Here is a 23,372-nt window from a genome sequence, read left to right on the forward strand (position 1 = left end):
ACTTGATGTTGTTTTTTTAATAGTTGGGAATAAACTATATGTTTTTATTGTGTTTTTTCGTTTTTTTGTGTTTTTGTGTGAAAATCGTCAAAAAGTAACATGGGACAACTATGCGTAGGAAGGCAGAAAACACCTTTGAAACAACTAAAACTACAGAAGCGTACCGGCGTTTTTCATTAAATTTGGATCGATTAATCGACTTAAATTATTCGTTCGCTTCGATTATTGATTGCACAGTATTCGTTCGATTAATAATCGACTTTTGTAGAGAGTATTCGATTAATTGATTAATCGAACGGTTAGCGGACATCACTAATTACACAACTCATCGTGAACTAGATTGATTGAATGAATACTTATCTTGCAGCTGAGCGAGAATCTCTTGTCAAAACACAATATTTAAAAAAAATATACGTCAAACACCATCAATGTAAAAAGTTAACATCATCGTCGATATCATCCTGACAGGTATGCAATTAGTATACACATCAACTTAAAATCCAACACAATTATCTCTTCAGACTTAATTGGCTATACACCCATACCTCGCTTTACGGCCTAGATACGTTCCACGAAACTTGGCCGCAAATCGAAAAGCCGTATGAGGAATCACTTATTATAATACGAATCCATACATATTCAATCGGATCGGTTCCAAATTTATAAATATGTAACATGATTCATCATTTAAAATGCATTTTTGTCATTCAAGATAAAAATACATACATAAAAAGTACATATATTTGTACATAAAAAAATAAGTGGGTTATATCTATGATGTAACCGCAAGGTTGACGTGGGACTATCTTAGCTTTGTATTCATTTGTTTGTATTGATTAAATTTTTGATTGAATGAAACAATTTCCGAATTCAATTGAATTCAATATGTTGGCTTTGTGAGTAAAAAGATTGAACAAATGCCATGTAAGGTCAATTCAAGCATTGTGATTTATTATGTTCTTCATTACAAGTAAATGTAATGACAGTCCTTCTACATTTGGTATGATGCCTAGGACAAATATGTGAACGGAAGAATTATCAAATGATTATTTTATTTTACATTTCCTTCTGAAGTTTGTGTCTCTCAAGTGTACGCACAGTGCTGTTCGAAATAATAGCAGTTGTTCGGAATTAAAAAGAATAATATCCGTATTTATTCTTTTGCTGTTTATTATTTCTCTTTCTTATTCATTTGTGATGCATTCGACTAGTACATCAAATACATATTACAGCCAGGTCAAAATAACTATAATTGGTTTAGAATACAGCAAAGTTAATTTTTACTATGTTCGAAATAATAGCAGCAAAAAATAATAAGAACAACCAAAACAAAAAGTGCAAGTAATTCAAGACATTTTCTGTGTGAAATTTATCAGTAAAGTTAGTACTTTGTAGTGTATCCCTTATTCCTAATCACTGCTGCACATCTGCGTGGCATAGAATCCACTAACCTCTGGCACCTCTTGGTAGCTATTTCTGCCCACGTTTGTTGAACTACAGCCCAGAGTTCCTCCGTATTTAATGGCATTGCTTTGCGAATAGCTTTTTTATGTCACCCCAAAAAATTTCATTTGGATTTGAGTCACTGGATTGAGCCGGTCAATTCATTTCTTCGACGTTATTATCCTGGAACCATGCTTTGGTTCTTCTGCTCGTGTGTTTTGGAACATTGTCTTGTTGAAACACCCATTTCAAGGGCATTTCTTCCTCGGCGTATGGTAGCATGACATTTTTCTTCAATTTTCCACATAATAAACAGCATCCATGATCCCTGGTACGTTGTATAAATAGACGCTTGCCACTTGAGCCAAATATAAAAACTTTACTCTCATCGGTTCATAGAATGTTACGCCATTTTTCGACAGCCCAATTCACGTGGTACTTAGGAAAGCCTATATGGTTACGAATATGTCGTGACGTAAGTAGTAGTACTTTTCTCTGGATTCATGCATGCAGTTTGGTTTCAATTAAACGTTTTCGTATGGTCGACGTACCAATCGAAAGATTGAATTCTTCTTGCAGTTCTCTTGACGTCATATGCGGATACTTTTTTGCCATTGAAACCATCTGACGATCGGTTTGTGAAGACGTTGCTTGCATTTGTCTCTCTCACGTTTAAGGCGCAAAAGATCCAAATTGTACCAGCTGTTCGAGTTTTTCAAAGATACATACTTTTGCGTAACTAGCTGATTTGTACACGTTTTCAAGGTAATAGTAAGAACAGCTGCTGATTCATCTAAATTATCGACCTCGAATGGAAAATCCAGGCTTCTCATCACAAGATTCGAAACAGCATGTTTCGAATATTTCCTCCAGCACTTTAATTTAACAAAATCGTCGTTTGGCACGAAATTATCTACAATATTGATAACTAAGGTCTCATGATCGGTTATTTTCAAATTGGTATCAATGACTGTGTTAATAGTTTCAAAATTGGAATAAACATGATCAATTAAAGTTTTACTGTGCCTGGAAATACGCGTGAACTCATTTACTGTTTGTTTCAAATTGAAGAAATCAGATAAGCGCTTCAGATGGTTCGAATTGTAGTCATCACGCCAATTGATATTGAAATCACCAGCTAATATATTTAATTTGCTAGAATCAAGGAACATTTCGAGCCAGTTTTCTAAAATTTCAACAAAACGCTGATCACTTGAGCTGGGGCTATGATACAAAACACCATAATTACCCATCTTCATGCCACGTTCAACTGTAATGCCCAAAAACCAGTTTCCATCAATAACTTCGTTGAGGCGAAGATTGAATTGAACTGATTCTTTGACATAAATAGCAACACCGCCAGTATGTCTAGAATGCGATAAACAAGCAGCTACATTGTATCCCGGAATACTATATTGATCAAATGATTCAATTTCAATAATATGTGTTTCTGATAATAAAACTAAAAGTGGACGCTTTTCCTCAACAATCTGACGTAATGCTACGTAGTTGGTGTCTGCACGATTTTCCTATATTCCTAAGTTTATAAGACCGTGTTAGGGAAACATGTTATAGTTTGCACAAAGGCAAGCGAATACAAAAGTAGTCGCAGTTTGCATTTATTTGCAAAGAGGATTTCTTCAGACGCCTTGGTTTTGAAGGCAAATCCGTGTTAGAGAGAAACCTTTCAGTCGGAACAAAATACCCCAGACCTGCATGGATTTGCAATGCCAATTTTCCCAGACACCTTGGTTCTGAAGTCTGTGTTGGGGAAACAAATTTCAGTCGGAACGAAAATACCCTCTACATGCATGTATTGGTAATGCCGATTTCCTCCAGGCACCTTGGTTTTGAAATCTCTGTTAGGGAACACATTTCGGTGGGAGCAAAAGCTCCCCCTTTTTTCATGTATTTGCAATGTCGATTAACCCAAGGCTGCTTGGTTTAGACGGCTGTGTTGGGGAAACCGTACACCAGGCCAATCAAAACGAGGCAGTCAGGTCGTTTAGATAACGCTTAACATTTTACAGTTATTCAATTGTTTATTTAATGAAAAATAACATTTTATTAATTGCGATAGATGCGTAGAAATATTCCTTATCAATTGATGCAAACATCTTTCCGATCCAGTAGGAAATGTTCGAGTTATAAGCATTCGTAATCTTTCATTTTTTTCTGCATGATCTGTGATTAGGTTTTCATTTTACCCCCCATGTACTCCGGTTAGACGTAGTCCCACGTCAATAATAACATGGAAGAACTGTTACATTGAATATGTGTCAAAGGTCAAAGGATAAGTACATTAGAGTGTCAATGGATGTATGGGAAAAGATGAATTTTCGAATTTTCAAACGGGACTTTCTTAAAAATGTTCATTCCCACGAAAACACTATTTTTTTTTTCCAATTCATTTATTTGTAAGGCTCAATCGCATGAGCTTTGCGGAGCCACTAATTCATGATTTGTTTTTACAGAATTTCAACTTAAATCTATGTTTAGTAGGTTTCGACCGATTACTCGCGGTTTACTCGAGGTTAGAGGGGCAACAATTTTTGTGGGATGGATCAGGTTAGGGATATGGATATGAGGTATCGTTGTCTCAACCGAGAGTTGCCGCACGCACGAAAACACTATGCAACATATCAGCTCAATCGGACTTCATTTACTAGTGTCGCACAGCCGTCAAAGTTTGAGTTTTTTTGAAAACCGAAAAATCACACAAGTACAAGTTTTTCTCAAAGTCAAAGTAAAAAAAAAAGAATTTAGTGCAATTTGAAAACATTTTACACCATAATTTTTTTGTAAACCCCGATTTCATGCCGTTATAGCAAAACATTTTAAGCCGTAAATCAAAAACATGCCTTAATTGAAGAGGCATGCTCCTATTCATGCCTGCTATAGTTACTACAGTCACGAAAAAGAATACTTCTCATAACCTCATGGCTAGAAATTATGAACTACAGTAGAACCTCGATTATCCGCGAGCGGATGATCCGCGAAAGCGAGTTCATTTGTAATTCTATAGAACTTTAGTTTAATGATTTCTGTATTGATGAAACATAGTTTTCATGCATAAATATCTTTCTGCATCTTATTGTCAGCCTTTTATTGCGTTATCCGCGATTTTCGTAATCCGTGGGGAGCTAGCCCGACTATTCCGCGGATAATCGGGGTTCTACTGTATTATTAAAATCCGATTAGAAACCAGTTGATCAATAATATTACAATCCAAAAAAAAAAAAGATAAAATTTGTGCATCGGCCGGGAATCGAACCCGGGCCGCCCGCGTGGCAGGCGAGCATTCTACCACTGAACCACCGATGCTTGAAACGATTTCATTAATATTAGCTATTTTGAGTAGTAAGTTCGCAATTATTTGAAATTTTGATTTAAACTTAAAGAATTTCCTCTCAATGAAACATAGGACACTCTTTTTTTTACGGTTAAACAAGTGCAAAATAACAGGGAAGCCGAACCACGAAGAGATGTCGAATGTAAATAAAATTTATCAACTTTATCATACATTCATTGAATTGTAACTTTTAATAGAGTTTCTTCTTTATTTTGCACCGAATGACGTGAGATGGCTCAAGTCACAGTCACAGTAATTCAACACAATCACTCAGTGGCCGGCGACAGCACACTAGTAGGGGAGATGGGGGTAAGACGGATATGTTATTCATCATGCATTGGATGTGATTATGGATGTGACTGTCCATTTCAACCACCCACCCCCCCCCCCCCCCCCCAGTGCAATTATTCAAATAATTTAATTTTACCACTTACGAATGAATTTACTTATCCGTACATACCTAATATCAGTTCTCTTGCAACTCACAAACCGAAATATAATCATCAGCGAATTCAATTTTGCGATTAAACCACTGAAAATTCTTAATATCGAAGCCGCAAAAGTTACATCCACACGCGGAATCATTTTCGATGTTCGGTTTTTGTTTCTTTATTCCACATTTGATCAGTATTCATTGTCATAGGATGGTTTGAATATTATAGAATAGCATGTAGAAGAGTTACCCATCAACAGAAATTTGAAATTCATAATGCAACTATACAAATCAACTACCTGTTCATTATACCCTCACTGTCCGTCTTACCCACGGCTCCCCTATATTCTGCATTCTTTTGTTGTTTTGTTTCGGTTACAATAACGTACAAAACTCACTGAATGCTTACAAAATTTACAACATGATGTAAATGAACAAATATATAAAAGAAAGAAATTTTGTATCTATTTAGGCATGTAGGGAAAATTGGGATGATTTGAACTACCTCTTTATCTCAAAAAGTACGGCTCAATTTGGATTTTTAAAGTGCATAATATACAGTCGCTGCTTTTACTGTATATAATCGAATCCTGTATATGATCGAGTGAAAAAAATATTTTTTATGCTTTAAAAAAATATTTTTTTAGATTAGTACAGGTAGTAGAACATCTAAATTAGTGGATTTCAATAATATTTTGGAAGTAAAAACTTGAAAGTTTGTAATTTTTAATGTATTATTATTGATTTCATGCCAAAAATTTATATTGAACTTAATTGAATTGGAGCTTTCTAACCCCTCTACAATTTGTTCTTTGACACCCAACTTCCTTCTTCCTTACTTTCGCTGCAATATCGATATAAACAATTTTTGGTGAAAATTAAAGCAAAATCTTCAAAAATCACGATTTTTACCCCACTGTACATATATTAACAACTAAAATTTCACCTTAACGTTGAAAGGTAATATTTTTTCTTGAAATAAATCATATTTGAAAAAATAAAAAAAAGTTATCGAGTCCGAAATTGTATATAATCGAATCATAATCAAGTCTGTATATAATCGAGTCCTGTACATACAAAATTTACAACAAAATATGAATGAACAAATATATAAAACAAAGAAATATTGTATCTATTTAGGTATGTATATCTTCGAGATTATATGAAAGTGGAACAGGGTTGAGAACTTGTGAAAACTAACGATGAAATTAGTAAAACATATCAATTTATAATTTCACGATAATGTCGAAAAACGGCCGGCGACAAGCCAAGTAATCCGAAATAAAAGATACGCCTACAATATGTTAGTTTAAGAGTAGTGCGGGGCAAAAGTGCGCACCTAACTGTTGTCGTCCAATAACTCTTAAAATAAAAGCAAATAAAATTCAATTTGCTTACCAAATTGTTACTATATTCATTACCTTCGAAACGTAGTACAAGAGCGCAAGTGCGCACTTATTGAATTGTACCTTTGAGGTGACTTGTAACAAACATTAATGCTTTATCATTACCAGCGGAAGAAGCATCATTACCAGAGTGTGTAGGCACCATCCAGTGGGGAGGAGGGGGGTGCTGTATGATGTTTTATGGGTGGGTGTTATGGTCCACGTGGAATTTTTTTTTAAGTGGGGACTGACTGACCGTATTTCTAAAAATGTCTAATGTTTGAAACAGCATTATTTTTTATTAACAAACTAGCTGACTCGGCGAAATACGTCCCACTCACAATATATATATATATATATATATATATATATATATATATATATATATATATATATATTGATATAAATCATTTCGAACACTCAAGATCCCACAGAAATTATTTCTATAATATAATACAAAATCTGTACTCGCGGTATATACTGGCTGTTTAAATCCGTTGCTTTGTTCTTGAGTTAAATCGTGAGGAACGGACACCAAATCATTTTCATTAATATAGATCATGTTTATAAATACATAGTTACCTTTACTTAATTTATTTGAAACTCATTGTTGAAAAAAAAACAATATTTATTTGAAGTTCATTGTGAAAATATAAACATAAACGAAACATAACCGTTATTGAATTGAATACATGGTGAAAATAGAAACATTTTTCATTTGAAATTCATTTTGAATAATTTTTAAGTAATTGTTAATTTTTCTTCTTCATCTTGGATTCGGTTCTAAGGATTCCGACGCTTTGCCTTGGAGCGCTGTTGTGGGGCTCGAAGGGACAGACGATGGTTCCTCATGAAGCTAGAATCCCAATCTCTTCCTGCCAGGTTTATGACTTGATTGAATTCGTGCTGGAGGTTGTTGGCTTCCGCAGAATCAAACGCCAGACGACGTAAATCTTTGAGAGTCCTACCATAGAAAGCTTTGTGCAGTTTTTATTTTTTTGAAATTTTTTTTTCGGAGCAAAACTCTTGTGCGAACTTTAGCCCCACAAGCAATTTTTGAGTTAATCGAATTTTTAAAAAAAAGCTATTGAACTTTTTCACAGAAACAAATATGCATCATCTACTATACAATGGAGGCTTCCTTGACAGCGTAGTTTTGAACTTTCTAGTTATTTTAGGTAAGTTAATCATCGTCTCAAAAACTGAAAAAATTAGATCAAAACATCGCAAAACTCCTTTTACCTCATAACTTTTTGTCACTTTCATGTAATTTATCTATCTAATTTATGTGTGAGCAGCTGGTGTAATAATGTATCAAACGAATACACTGTTGTCCAAATTTTATGTTCGTTTGCTTCAGAAAGCCCAATGCACACTTTTTCCCCGTGCGCACCTTTGTCCCGCACTACTCTATAGGTGTGTATGTTTGTACGAATAGAACAAAAAAGTAATTGGCTCCAGAGAGGATCGAACTCACGACCTTCGCGTTATTAGCACGACGCTCTAACCAACTGAGCTATGGAGCCGGTCGTTCGCATGTTCTCAACATTCAATATTGCGGAGTAATGTTTTCTTACGAATGATAAAGTAAATTTCAGCAAATTTATTTTAATCCACATACGAAGCCACACTCGTATATTTTCCATCTCGTAAAACTTCCATTCATCCTCGATGAGAATGATAGTATACATACAATTAAAAAATGGATGGGAATAAGACAACGACGCTACGCCCATTGATGACGGTTCTTCTTCACATTCGCTCTCGACTGGGTGCTTGGCATCACCTGTAACGTGGCTACTCACGAGTCGGATTACGGGCTGATTTGAGGTTGGGATCCACTGTGTGCCGGGTAAGTCCATGTTGACGGGACGTCCGCACTAAGCTAACCGTCAATATGGGTGCAATGGGGGAGCCCGATGCATTCAGGTTGGCTAAAGAGAGATGAACCGAGCGAGGGGTGAAAACCAGCAGCTAAAAGTCTCCGCGGTAAGCAGTAGTGGGATCGCGTCCCGGAGTGGACTTCCGGCGCCAGCTTGACCAATAAAGTCACACCGTAATCTTTTGCCAAATTTTGCATTTTTAACCCTTTGTGGACGTTTGTCTGCTCTCAGCCACCACAGCAAAGAATCATACTGAATACTTTATTGAACGATATAATTGCTTACATTTTTTTTAAGCAAATTTAAATGTCTAATGAACTTTTTAACGAATGCATACGAAGTTTCTATGGGTAATAGGTTACAGTACTCGGTATAAAACAAATATTATCAGCGTGAAAAGCTAAGAGGATCTTTTTCAAGGGAATTTAATTTCGACCGCTAAGGCTTAATTCCAATTTGAATTTTCTCCCCATTCGGGGATTTGCTTTCTGATTGATCTCGTTGTTATTTCATGTGACTTTGTAAATTATAAGTTATGCATGAAAAAAATGGACTAATTTCGGATGGCGATGAAAAAAAATATTTTCTCTCGCAAACATGCTTTTTACAAAATTTGAACAAAAATTATATGAATAGCCCATATAATTACTAACAAGTCATCCAACCATCGGAAGAAGGGCGCTGCTACAGAGAAAAAGATTTCTTAACACCATATTTTTCATGTTTACTTTGAAAAATTACTATAAACATTCTAGTGTGTGAATTATCGCGATTGACATATATTGCAAACATTGTTTATCTCTATTTAGCAACACGTCAAGAACATGCCAAACGCGAGAATTTGCACACAGAAATGTTACGAGGCATTTTTCAGGAGTCTCCATAAAGAAATGCCATAAGGTAAATGATTTTGGCTTGTCCAGTCGAAAATATGATCATGGTTTGTTCACTTTTTTCAACGCTCTAATTCAGCGCACGAGTGTCAAATCAGGTATTTGAATGTTTCCAAACATATAAATCAAATTGTCTTTTTCATGATTTACAGTAGTTTAGGATATTTTTACGGATTTACATGTTTTAAAAGTTTATAAAATCCATCTTCTATTGGTGTCAATGCGCCCCTCATTTGAGCTAACTTTTAATCAATCACCAGAGATAATTATTCGGCACGTATTCAGACCTTTTCTGTATTATAACACTTACAAATATTGTAAACATCATGCTTGCAATCCATTTGTATCAGATTTACATAGCTAAACCATGTAATTAACGCATTTCGATAACTTCAATCAGTGGCGTAGCGTGACCGGGTGACATCCGGGGCGGGTGTCTTGGGTGTCACCCCTCCAATTAAATCTTGTTATCAAGCCTTTGTTTTCATTCTCTAATGGAAAATCAAATTGAACGATCCAAGAAACCTAAATTTGAGGTTAATTATAATTAATAAAACGGGTGATTTCTTGAGCGTTTGGTTTTTAATTAACAGCAATTGAAAATCACCGCACAATCTCGAGCATTATTGTCGGCAACATTCTTCATCTTTAAAGCAGTACGGGCCAATGATTCCTCCGGGCCACAAACCGCACCAATCAATACATTTTTCGGGATGCATTGGCAACTCTCGTATTATTTGTGTCTGCTCATGTGTCCAAATACGACCATTTTGTTTATCAACGTATCCCTTCAACAAAAAATAAGATGATGATGATGGTCCCGCCACCTTCCCCTACAGAGGTTTAGGCAAGACGAGTTATCTAGAAGATATTATTTTTTCTCAGCTTTGAAATCAGTTTAACCAAAAAAAAAACGAACTGATTTTACCTACAGATATAAATTCAAAAAAAATATTTTATTATATTATCAAATGAGAAGCCAATACTCAGTCTTGTCCTCCACAGAGCCGATACGGTCCCGACAAGGCCCTTGCAGCCAAATGGTTCCCCAGAGCACAAGTCCAACCGCCAGCCTAGTTTCGGATAGACAATGAGTATCCCCATCGAGAGAAGTCGAGAAATTTTCCTTTACGAAAAAATCCTAGACCGGCTCTCACAAAAACTTTTATTTTATATCCTTTATATCTGTGCGACGCGCACGAGGATCAAACTTTTGTAGACTACTTTTATTTTTTTTAAACTAATACAAAAGAAAACAACAAAATAAAAAAATAAAAATAGTCCATCATCACCAAGGTCATGACAGACATAATACTGATAAATACAAATTTAAAAAAATAATAATAAAAAGAAAACAAATTTTACACTGTACAATCCGTTAAAAAACTTCGTCAGGTAAAGTATTCATTGAAAAAAAAATATAAAAAAACTGCAATAAACTGTCCACAAAAAATTATCCGTTCGTAAAAAACTTCGTCAGATACTATTCTTCGTCAAAAATTTATAAAACATTAACTCAACTGTTAAAAAATGCAGCTCTAATGTATGAAATACAGTGCCTCTTGAATTCTGTAAGTGTTGTAGCGCATTTAATATGTCTTGGCATCAAGTTGAAAACATTTATTCCTTTGAAAAACAACGAATTTTGTGAAGCACATGTCAAGAAATTGGGTGATCTCAATTCATTCGCGTTTCTAGTGTTATATCTATGAAAATCACTCCCTCTTTCAACTCGATCACTCAAATATCGAGGCAGCAAACCGTTAACTACATTGAAAATGAACACCATAGTTAAATAAACAATTCTTTGCTTCACGGATAACCATTGCAGAGCGTCCAGCATCAAAGATGAGGAAGTGAACCTATTACATTTAAGAATCAATCGCAGCATTTTATTCTGCAAGCTCTGTAACCTCGATATTTGTGTGTCATTAGCTAAAAATAGAATGGAAGAACAAAAGTCTAAATGAGGAGAGATGATTGATTTGTACAGTAGTATTTAGCTGTGAATGGTCAAATCGTTTTTCAATCGACATAAGATTCCATACTTTTTGGCAATTTTCTTGATGACATTGTCAATGTGAGTGTTGAACTTGAGTTTGTCATCAATAATCACGCCAAGATATTTAATTTCCCTAACGCGATCAATAGTCTCATCATCAATTACAATAGAGACGTTTTCATTAGAACGATTTCGCGAGATTACCATATATTTAGTTTTACCTATGTTCAATTTTAGCTGCTTATACTTCAACCATCTACTTAAAGAATGCAAATCTCCATTCAAATGTAGCACGACCTGATTCAAATCATTAGCTGCAATGAATAGCACAGTATCATCTGCAAAGAAATTGATGTCACAAAATCGTAAAACTCGTCGCATGTCATTGATGTACATTATAAATAAAATGGGCCCCAATACACTTCACTCAGGTACTTCAAGATTATTCCCTACGGGACTGGAAATGAAATCATTAAAAATAGTCCGTTGAGTTCTGTCATACAAATAACTTTCAAACCATTTATATGCAGTATTTTCTCTAATGTGTGCAACATGTTGATGGGACGAAACTCTTCAGCTTTAATCGTTCCAGCAACCCTTTGAATAGGAACTATTAGGGATTCTTTCCACGCTAGAGGCACATGCCCAGTTAGCAACGATTTATGAATGAGGTCCAGCAAGATGTAATCAATAACTTGAAAGCAATCTTGAATAACTCTAGCATTAACATTATCTTCTCCAGCCGTCTTTCCTAAAGAAAAGCAAATAGTCCTAAGTTCGTTTAATGTGATAGGGTGAAAACTTACAAATCTACAATTACTATTAACCGGCTGTTTTATTTCATCAGGTTCATCGACCAATTCAATAGATTGATTGATCAATGAAACACTATCGACAAGACAAAATAATTGTTAAACTTAGCTGCTATCGCCTGTTCAGATTGTTCAAGAGTGCCATTGAAGGTTATGGACCGCGGTTTGCTGTTACTAGGTCTCAATAAAGTTTTCAAAATTTTCCATAACTCTTTGCTGTTGTTTTGATGCTGATCAATTTTCCTCTAAATGTATATTCACAACGAGTTTTCTTAATCGATTGCGAATATATATATATATATATATATATATATATATATATATATATATATATATATATATATATATATATATATATATATATATATATATATATATATATATATATATATATATAAATATATATATATATATATATATATATATATATATATATATATATATATTGCGCGCGTTCGTGCACATATTCCAATGATTTTCATTACTAGTTCTACGAAACTTGTTGTACCATTCGTCTCTCTTACGTTTGAGGCATAAAAGATCCAAATTGTACCAGCTGTTCGAGTTTTTCAAAGAAACAAACTTTTGTGATTGTGAATTGTGAAATGTGATTCATCGCTGAAGCATTTTTAACAGAGCATTGATTTTGATAACAAAATTCTATTATTTGTAAGTTCAATAATGAAATGTCAATGAACACTGGCATCTTTAGTTTTGACACATGGCACGAATTACTTGTGATCTGTCAAAACAGTGCGCTGAGAAAATAAACAGAAAAAAAATACGATCAAAAAACCGTAAAATCATTACACGTCTCGGCTTAACAGTAGCAAATTGTCTGAGCACATCGTCATAGTCAACAGAATTAATCAATTTACTTGACAACAAAGCCAATCCATTTAAGCATGCCGGTCCCATCGTTGACCGCAAATAATTTTTAATTAATTTCAATTTCGATAAGCCTGTTCCACTAGGTGCCATAAAAACGCAAACAACTTAAAACTCACTGTAAAACTTGAAAGTGTTTCTAAGAAGTTCCATTTCATGTTGAACTGTATACTTCCAATGTACACTAATGATTACCATCGTCTAGGTTAATTCCAGCGGCCTACAAACGTCCACGCAATCTTGAAATCTACAGGCAATGTAGTAACTACTCGCTTTCCGAAACTTCATCGTAAAAAATTGCAAATTTGGGAACCAAAGTTCTCAATTCGCTGTCAGATACTGCTAACATGTATCTTACTTGAATTACGGCTACTTATTTGGCGATTTTGATCGCTCTTGTAATTCTCAATGAAATCGATCAATGCTCTTTTCTGCAACAAGCAAAATTACCAATTATGTTGTCCCCATAAGTTGAATACGGCTTTTTTTGTTTTGCTTTCCCTATAAAACCTGAACTCCTCCTGACATTGTTGGAGCGTTGTCGAAAATTGTGAACTGCACTTCATGAAAACTGTCACTCTCCATTGAAGGGCGTATGTGTTGTAGTATAAAAATTTTAAAAAAACACGATTTTTTCCTTCATATTCCTGGAGTTTAGACATTCATACCCCTGGAAGGACTTTTCGTAAATTCCATCGTTTACCAAGCTAAAGGGTGTGTCACATCAAATTGCATCACGGAAAAAACGCTGTAGAAATTTAATTTTTAGGAATTATATCTTCAGCTTTCGCTTATAATCAGATAAGAGTGTATAGATCACGTTGGCCATGCTTCACTGTAAATTTTTCGTAAATTTGGAAAAATGTCGTCGAACGAAAAAGAGCGTCGTGAATTAATTCTGTGCACTCATTTCGAGAATCCGGAGTTGTCACATCGGGACATCGGTAAGATGCTGGGAATCGTCCAATCCACGGTCAGCAGAGTACTAAAACGATACTTCGAGAACCTAACCATCGACCGGAAGGTGAAGAACGGCAAAAATGGATGCTCCGTCAGTGAAAAAGATCACAAGCGCGTAGTCAAGCAGTTTAGACGTGATCCGAGAAGTTCGGTCCGGGATGTCGCCAATAAGCTGAATTTGTCAAGTTCATTCGTCCAGCGGACCAAGCAGCGGGAGGGCCTGCGTACATACAAGGTTCAGAAGGCTCCTAACCGCGACGAAAGGCAAAACATGGTGGGGAAGACGCGAGCCCGGAAGCTGTACACCGAAATGCTGACGAAGCCGCATTGCCTGGTAATGGACGACGAAACCTACGTCAAAGCGGACTTTCGTCAGCTGCCGGACCTGTTGTTCTTCTCCGCAGAGGACAAATTCAGCGTTCCGGAGGAGATTCGCAAGCAGAAACTATCAAAGTTTGCCAAAAAGTACATGGTAAGGCAAGCGATCTGCTCTTGCGGAAAGCGGAGCGCCCCCTTCGTGATGACCGGCACGGTAAACGGACAGGTTTACCTTAAGGAGTGCCTACAGAAGCGCTCACTACCACTATTGAAGCAGCACGAGGGCCCGACCATCTTCTGGCCGGATCTCGCTTCGTGCCACTATTCAAAGGACGTGTTGGAGTGGTACGAAGCCAACGGGGTCACCTTCGTGCCAAAGGAAATGAACCCGCCCAACGCGCCGGAACTTCGCCCAATAGAGAAATATTGGGCGATTATGAAGCAGGCCCTCCGGAAGAACCCAAAAGTTGTCAAATCGGAGGCGGACTTCAAGAGAAAATGGATTTCTGTTCAAAAAAAAATACAACCTGACGTTGTACAGAGCCTTATGGACGGGGTAAAGAGGAAGGTGCGAGCATACGGGCTTGGGCTCGAAGTATGAATAAAAAGAAAATACCAAAAGTTGTTTAATAGTTTTTATTTTACTGTCTGAAATTTTCAAAAGGATCGGTCTACTGGGCGAATTTCTACAGCGTTTTTTCCGTGATGCAATTTGATGTGACACACCCTTTATAGTCATATCAGTGATTTTTCACTTGTCCGAGGCTCATACGATAGCGGCATCTTTACTGATCTGTTCGATTTTTTCCGTTTCAGGTAACCAGAAAGGCTGGAATCATTTACGCCGTGGCGCAACTTTTTTTTAGCCCTCTCACTTCACCGGCTTGTAACTATTTTAATTTTGAATATTTTTACCGTTTTTTTCTTGTTGTATTGTTAAAACATAAAGAAGATAGTCATGAAATGATGGATAGCGAAAACATTCCTTGTTTCATTTGTTCAGAGCTCGGAAAACGCCGGAAATTCGTGTCTCTACACTAGAATACCTATTCAATGAGGGGTGTCGTTACTCAAATCAGTAACCTTTTTTCCATCCCAAATAAAAAAAAAACCCTAGAAAAATTCTTTAAATGAACATTTCTATGGTGAAATTGTTCACTAAATAATGACACCAATCACAGAATAGACTCGAATGAATTTCAAAGAAGACGGGTAACGTTCATTCTGAAGTTTCAAAGATTTTTTTTAAACAAATATAGTTATCACAGTCCTGGGTTTCGTATTTCGCGTTCCGTCTGTTACGGATGGATCAAGAAATAACCCGTGTTTTCTACACTTGAAGGTTAAATCCTTGGTTTGCCAAGAATCTACCGATGGCTCGCCTTCGTCTCATCCACATCGGAGGAAACGATCTCATTCGTGGCGTCCGAATAAATGAAGCGTTCATCAATAAAAAGTTAGTCGAATGAGGGGCACATTGACACCAATAGAAGAGGGATTTTATAATCCTTTAAAACATGTGATTCCATAAAAATATACTATAAACTACTGCAAATCATAAAAAAGACAATATTATTTATATATTTTGAAACGTTCGAATACCTGATTTGACGAAGGTGTTTTGAAGTAGAGCATTCAAAAAAGTGCACAAACCATGATCATGTTTTCGACTGGACCAACCAAAATCATTTACCTTATAATTGAATCCTGTATATAATCGAGTCAAAAAATTTATCGTTCATTGAAAATAAAAGAAGAATTTAATTTCTGATTCATCCTCCTAAAGTCATAGAACACCTTTGTCCCATGAAAAAAATATTTTTTTTTTCCAGAATCTCTCAGGAAATGATAGATAATCATATTTGAAAAAAAACCTTCTACGTGTATGTTCAACAATGACTGAGTTATAGAACTTTTTTTTGTTTCGCTCTCTGTTGCCCCAAACTGACTCTACACTAAAAAGTACGCTACGTAAGCCAATTATATTGCTTTCATTTGAAAGATGAGAAAATTTAGTACGAGATATAGTAGTGGAACATCTAAATTAGTGGAATTAAATAGTGAAAATTGAAAAGTTAGTAATTTTTAATGTGTAATTATTCATTTTATCCCAAAAAATCATATTAAACTTGATTGTTTCTATCAATTAAATTAAAGCTCTCAAATCACTCTACAATTTGTTCTTTGATACTCAACTTCTCTATTTCTTAATTTCGCTGCAATATCGATATAAACCATTCCTTGTGAATATTCGAGGAAAATCTTCAAATATCGCGATTTTTACCCCCCTATACTTATAATAGCCACTTAAATTTCACCTGAACGTTGGAAGGTTACATTTTTTCTTGAAATAAGTCATATTTGAATGATGAAATTTTTTTTTCAAACTGTATATAATCGAGTCCAAAATTTTATATAACCGAATCACACATAATCGAGTTTGTATATAATCGAGTCCGCATGGCGTAATAATAACAATTCATGTGAATGGTTTTTATTTTTAAATTTACTTTTTCACGGCTTACGCCCATGGCTCCATAGCTCAGTTGGTTAGAGCGTCGTGCTAATAACGCGAAGGTCGTGAGTTCGATCCTCTCTGGAGCCAGGAACTAAATTTTTACGTTCCTAGAAATTGATTCTTTTTATTATTTCACGTGAATCAAGAAATCTTTGTCGATTATGCAAACGGACGTGATGAATTATAGAGGTTTTAAACTTTTCAGTTAATCCATTAGAGGCGAATGAACTGCAAAAGTTTAAAGCCTCTTAAAAACAAAGAAAGAAGAAGAAGAAGTTAATTCACCTCTAAATTATGCAAATATAAGATTCATATATTTTAAAGGTGAAAATGAAATTGTTGTAAATGCGCGACAGCGATGTATACTCTGGAAGTAATGAAACTGCCGATCACCTCCGGGTTCTGGTCCGGTTGAAATCTAGTATTGACAACAACGTTATAACGAGAAAACGTTTAATAGGAATCCATGCTTAATTTTCCTCATAATTCATTCATAGCATTGCTTTGTAGACGCAAACCTTTGTGAAACACAGTCACTACCGACCTGCGCGACACTATCGACCGTATTCTGGGAAGAAGCACAAGTTCTGCTGCTTTATCATAATGGTGGTTAGTTTTATAAAAATCAGCATTCCTACAGCGGAAAACATGAGCTCTGCGGAATCCTGTTTGCCTTGTAGCTCCAACGACGAAAACCTACGAGTGGTCTCCGTTATATGAATGGTTCTGATGCCCAAAATTGGTAATCATAATATTACACGCGAGAGCTTCATAGCTCAGTTAGTTAAAGCGTAGTGTTAGTAACGCAAAGGTCGTGAGTTCGATTCTCTCTGGAGCCCAAAACTCACTTTTTAACCGTATGTGTTTTAAAAAAAGTACCCCACCTTGTGACGCTGAAAACTTCTTTTTACAAGGCCTGTGGTTCCAATCCCCGGTTGCCTGGGGAATACGAAGGCCGCCTAATCTCTTGATCTTGTTCAAATAATTTTATTTCGACTCTAAATGCACCTGATCAACGAGAAACGAAGAAAACTTCAAATATTTTCTCGTGGAAATCTTATTGCCACACCCACATAGTAGTTTTTAAGTTAAAGGAACACCAAAGCTATTTGATAATCGTAAACAACTAATCGCATTTGATTTAATTTCCATAGAATTATTATCAGATAGTATTCATAAATGTCACATTTATGAATTTTTGTTAGTTTACACATATCTTACTGTCTATTTCTACTTTAAATGCTCCTGGGAAAATATATTGTGTGTCGGAAACAAAAATAACAGAATCATTCATTAGACATATTTTCGATTCGCTAGCACTTTGCTTTCGATTACATTATCTTGGGTTTCAGTCCATTATTCCATCCAAAGTAACGAGAAGGAGGTCTCACTAGTTACGGTCTATCAATAACACCATGGTGTTTGATGAAACCAGAGTTTTAACTCTTTGAGGTCGAAATTAGTTTTACTTGAAAAAGCAGTGACATACAACTTTTTGAGATTATATGCAGAATAAGTATAACATGTGAGATTATGAAAAATGGATAAGATTTATTTATTTTTATGTGAACTTCAGATAAGTATTTACTGAACAATGTGTTTTAATAAGTTGTTGTAATATGAAAAATATATGTTATAATTCGTATACACCCATACCTCGCTTACGGCCTAGATTCGTTCCAGTTAAATGACCCAATAAAATAAAAATATTTAGCTCATTAAACAAAATTTTATTTCAAGATCTTATTAATTTCTTATTCACATCCGAACTGTTTACTTGTGTGTTGGTCAACCACAGCTATTTACTTCCTTTATAAGCAAAAAGATAACGGTTAGCACGACTGCTGAATATGGTCGTGGAAAACAGCACAATATTTTTGTCACAACAAACTTTCATGGTTTGAAACGGGGATATGGCAAGAAAACTTGGAATTCATCTTTAAAGCCAAAGTATCAGTGGCATTGTGATTGAAGAAGCAAACACTAAAAAAATGGGCTTGCTCAAATCCGTTAAGAATCGATTTGAATTCGTTGGAATTAATGTGATTCTGTAATAGATGAAGTTGCCGATATGTTCAAGATCTTGCGCCGTTCACACACTCCAGTTGACGATTCGTGACGGTATGAATGATTGCTCTGATTCTACCCTGATTGGCAAATTCGGGAAAGTTACTATAGCTGCTAGGACCCCAAAACCGGATGAATTTCTTAAAAGAAGAGCAGTGAAAGAAGCAATTTTAGATCAAAACATTCGCTAAAGGAATACATATCTCACTATTCAGTGATTGATTGAATATAGAAGTTTCATCAATGATCTGGATAATGAGAATACTTCCCTAATCGAGAATCAGTGGAAAAAAGCGATCGATCTGGAGTAGCTTCTGTTTCAACCGTTCAACATAACTAAAACACTTCAGTTTGAAAAACTGACACCTGGAAAGTTTATTGCTGGAATGAAGAAGTCATATTTTCCGCCTTAGTAAGATAGAATAACCAATTGCAGATGGAGTTGTACGGTCTACGGAGAGAAGAGGAAATATACTTCTGTCTAAAGCTATATTGTTGGCAGCAATTTACATCGATCCGGAGAGAAGAATTTCACATAACGAGAGTCAATTAAAGGTTTGTTGTTTTCGAAGGAGGATGATTAACCTGTCGGCAAATCTTACAGCGATAATCCTGAGCAGGGCTAGGCATAGTCATAGTCAACTGAGGATAGTCAGCTGACTATCTGACTGACTATATCCGTATCCAGTCGGAAATGACTTTCGGTTTCTTCACACAGTTTCTCCGCCAAAACGACTAAACAGTCAGTCGGGCGTTTAGTCGCTATCTCCCTCTACCGACTCGACTATATCACTTCATTCTTCCCATTCAAATTGTCCGCATTGCATTTTGAAGTGACTTCCCCCAAAACGAATTCGTTCCTCTACCCCACAGCGAAGGATTTGGATATCCTGAGACACTTTGTGTCCGTCAGATATAGCCGATTCGGTGTTTACAACATCATTTCCCTGCCGCTCCCAAGCTGGGAGATCGAAGCAACCGGCCAAACGGAGAATCTGGCCAAAATGAACATTTTTATGCGGAAGCGTCAGACGAGAACGGGGTGATATATAGTACGAAGTGCTTGCTGGAAGTTGCGAAGGTGATGTGGTCTTTATGTTGAACCTGGGATCAGCCCATTATGCCAAAAGATCACTGGAGGATGGATCGGCTGGAAATGAACATTGTCGCGAAGCCCAGCAACCTTCCCAACATTCCCCAGCTGCGCCCGATAGAAAACTTTTGGGCGAATGGCCAAAATAGAGAGACGGACGACCCCCAAAGCCACGAAAAGGTAAAATAACACGCCGATATACATATTTTCATCGGCCATGGTTCAGGTTCCGGCCAACTTCCGTAAGGCCGCCCAGCGCTTCATTTACGATACTTTATCAAACAACTCTGCCTCGTCCTGTCGAGTATGCACTAGCTCTTCCGGCTTATTTAAAACGTTAAGCCCTGACCGAGCTAGGGGACCAAAGATGAACTTTTCGTCTGACGTACGTTGGTCCCTGCTGGACTTTTATAAACATCATTTTCCAATTTCGTTGCTGTCGCTTCCAGTTGACACTCTCTAAACAAAAAGCCCACTGTCGGTGCGATGAAACCAGCTCAACGTATTAATCTTTGGATGCATTAGAAGCCCTCTTGAACAATCTGCCAAATAAAAGTTTTTTTTTGAGGTTCATCCATTTAAGAAAATCAACATAATTAAGTTGTAATATTGAAATATATGATATCGCGGGACATTTTCGTTTCTTTTGCCAAATGCGGGACGTTTCGCGGGACGTAATCTTACGCGGGGCATTAAGTTGAAATGCGGGACTGTCCCGCGTAACGCGGGACGTCTGGTCAGTTTAGGAAAAAGACTTCCTTACTTTGACGTTTATTTTATATTGTCTTACAGAGAAAATTTTAAATTAAACGATCTAATGAAAAAACTGATTTCGAATTATTTCATTTTTTAGCAGGAGTCGGAGTCTGAGCCAATACTAATAAATGTGGGGAGTTGGAGTCGGAGTCTGGAATTTTTTTTCTTCGACTCCACAGCCCTCGTCATAACATACGATGTCCCATTGTCGGTTCATGTGAGCATTGACAAAACTCAGAAGTCTTTTGATGTGAGATGGTGTAAGTGGACTTTTTACCAAAACTTGGCGAATTGTATTCCGGGAAATATTCAAATTTAAAGATTTCTTTATTTGCATAAGTGATTTTGAGGTATTCGAAGCTGTTCTAGCTATTTCCCGCTTATCCCGGTCAGAGAGCTTCGATTTACTTGGAGCTCTTCTTCTTACCGTTTTCTTGAGGATTCCCTAAATAATTGAGCACTACTTGATAGGATCGTCCAATCCGACGAACAGTTTCTCTGATACCATCATTTTCTTGGTGAAATGCATCGATTTGTCCTTTTTCTCTCTCCGTGAGCACATTTCCCTTCGACATTTTACAAATTTATTGATCAAAACAATTAGAGCAACGGAAGATGTAACTGATCTTATACAAACTTGACACTTCAAAAATACTAAAACATTTGTTTACGTTCAGCGCTTGCACACACATATGAAAATCATGCAGTGTATGGTAATTACCAATACCAACACCATAGAATATAAATTGAAGCGTTATTTGTTTACAATGACACAACGCAGCAAGATCAAGACCTGGTCTTACAGAACTTGGATTTTTTTATAATGTCATCTCCTTTTACCGTTGAACCGTGTGTACCTAACGTAAAAAAATGGGTGGGTTATATCTATGATATAACCGCAAGGTTGACGTGGGACTATCTTAGCGTAGCAATCATTTGTTTGTATTGAATAAATTTTTGATCGAATAGAACAATTTCCAAATTCAATTGAATTCAATATATTTGCCATGTGAGTAAAAAGAATGTATTATTCCATATAAGATCAATTCATGCATTCGTTACAAGCAAATTTAATGACAGTCGTTTTACGTTTGGTATGATGCCTAGGACAAAACATGTGAACGGAAGAATTATCAAACGATTATTTTATTTTACGTTTCCTTCTGAAGTTTGCATCTCTCAAGTGTACGTATTTCTCGAACCGCGAATTTGCTTGATTTGATGAACTTCAGGCACTCAGTTTCGATTTTGACATGTACGTCGAACGCATATTGTTAATCAACAGGCGTCATCGCAGCAATAGGTTATCAACATCTTGCCCAATCATCAAATGGTATGCGTAGGAATTCAGTGAGCAGAGGATATGAAGGCATATCCTTCAATGCAATTTTGAATAGCCGGGCCAAAGCGTGGTGTTCGTACCCACTTTTGTAATCCGTGTTAGGAAAACACTTTTAGGAGTTCAAAAAAACATGCAAGTGCAGAAGTACCCCCGGAAGACCGTATTAAAAGAAACATATGCTAGTTTGCACAAAGGCAAGCGAGTACAAAAGTACCCGCAGTTTGCATTTATTTGCTGAGCCGATTTCCCCAGACATCTTGGTATTGAAGTCTGTGTTAAGCAAACACATTTCAATCGGTATAAAAATGCCCCCGACTTGCATGAATTTGCAAAGCCAATTTCCTCAGACACCTTGGTTCTAAAGTCGGTGTTGGGGAAACATATTTCAGTTGGAACAAAAATACCCCCGACTTACATGTATTTGGAACGCCAATTTCCCCACGCTCCTTGGATTTGAAGTCTGTGTTAGCGAAACATATTTCAGTCGGAACAAAAACACCCTCGAATAACATGTATTTGCAATGCCAATATCCCTAAGCTCCATGTTTTTGAAGTCTGTGTTAGGGAAACACATTTCAGTCGGAACAAAAATACCCCTGACTTTCATGTATTTGCAATGCCGATCTCTCCAACACTGCTTGGTTTTGAAGTCTGTGTTAGGGAACATACTTTCATGTATTTGCAATGCCGATTTTCCCAAGGCTGCTTGGTTTTGATGACAGTTAGGGCGTTTAGATAACGTTTAACATTTTACAGTTATTCAATTGTTCATCTAATGAAAAATAACATTTTATTAAGTACGATAGAAGCATAGAAATATTGCCTATCAATTGATGCCATCATCTTTCCGATCCAGTAAGAAATGTTCGAGTTATAAGCATTCGGAATCTTTCATTTTTTCCTGCATGTTCCGTGTTTAGGTTTTCATTTTACCCCCCATATACTCCGGTTAGACGTAGTCCCACGTCAAAAAACTTAGGTAAAATTTGACAGGTGAGGGGAAACGGTAGCATAAACAAAACAAGCACTTTGATTGTCATAAAATGTTTTTTTCTGGTCTGGAATCTGGACAAGACACCAGGTATCGATCCCAGAACACTGTTACTAATTGTAATATTATCTCAAATTACTTTAAATAAACATTAGTATGTTTTTTTCGATGAAACACACACTGAACTAAATCACCCCGCATCAAATTTTAATGTCCAAACATCATCTCTTTTATTT

At 36.3% G+C, this 23,372-nt stretch overlaps 1 protein-coding gene and 3 non-coding genes across 5 annotated transcripts in view; 2 read left to right on the top strand and 2 right to left on the bottom strand.

Moving 5' to 3' along the window:
• The window catches only part of LOC129762780 (L-dopachrome tautomerase yellow-f), a 403,523-nt gene that overhangs the window by 253,131 nt on the left and 127,020 nt on the right, over window positions 1-23,372 (top strand). The window lies entirely within an intron of this gene.
• On the bottom strand, window positions 4,697-4,767 carry Trnag-gcc (transfer RNA glycine (anticodon GCC)). The gene has a single exon. It is a non-coding gene; the product is annotated as a tRNA-Gly (tRNA).
• Trnai-aau (transfer RNA isoleucine (anticodon AAU)) lies at window positions 8,066-8,139 on the bottom strand. The gene has a single exon. It is a non-coding gene; the product is annotated as a tRNA-Ile (tRNA).
• On the top strand, window positions 16,901-16,974 carry Trnai-aau (transfer RNA isoleucine (anticodon AAU)). The gene has a single exon. It is a non-coding gene; the product is annotated as a tRNA-Ile (tRNA).

The sequence above is a fragment of the Toxorhynchites rutilus genome, chromosome 1 (genome assembly GCF_029784135.1).
Source record: "Toxorhynchites rutilus septentrionalis strain SRP chromosome 1, ASM2978413v1, whole genome shotgun sequence".
NCBI classification, from domain to species: domain Eukaryota; kingdom Metazoa; phylum Arthropoda; class Insecta; order Diptera; family Culicidae; genus Toxorhynchites; species Toxorhynchites rutilus.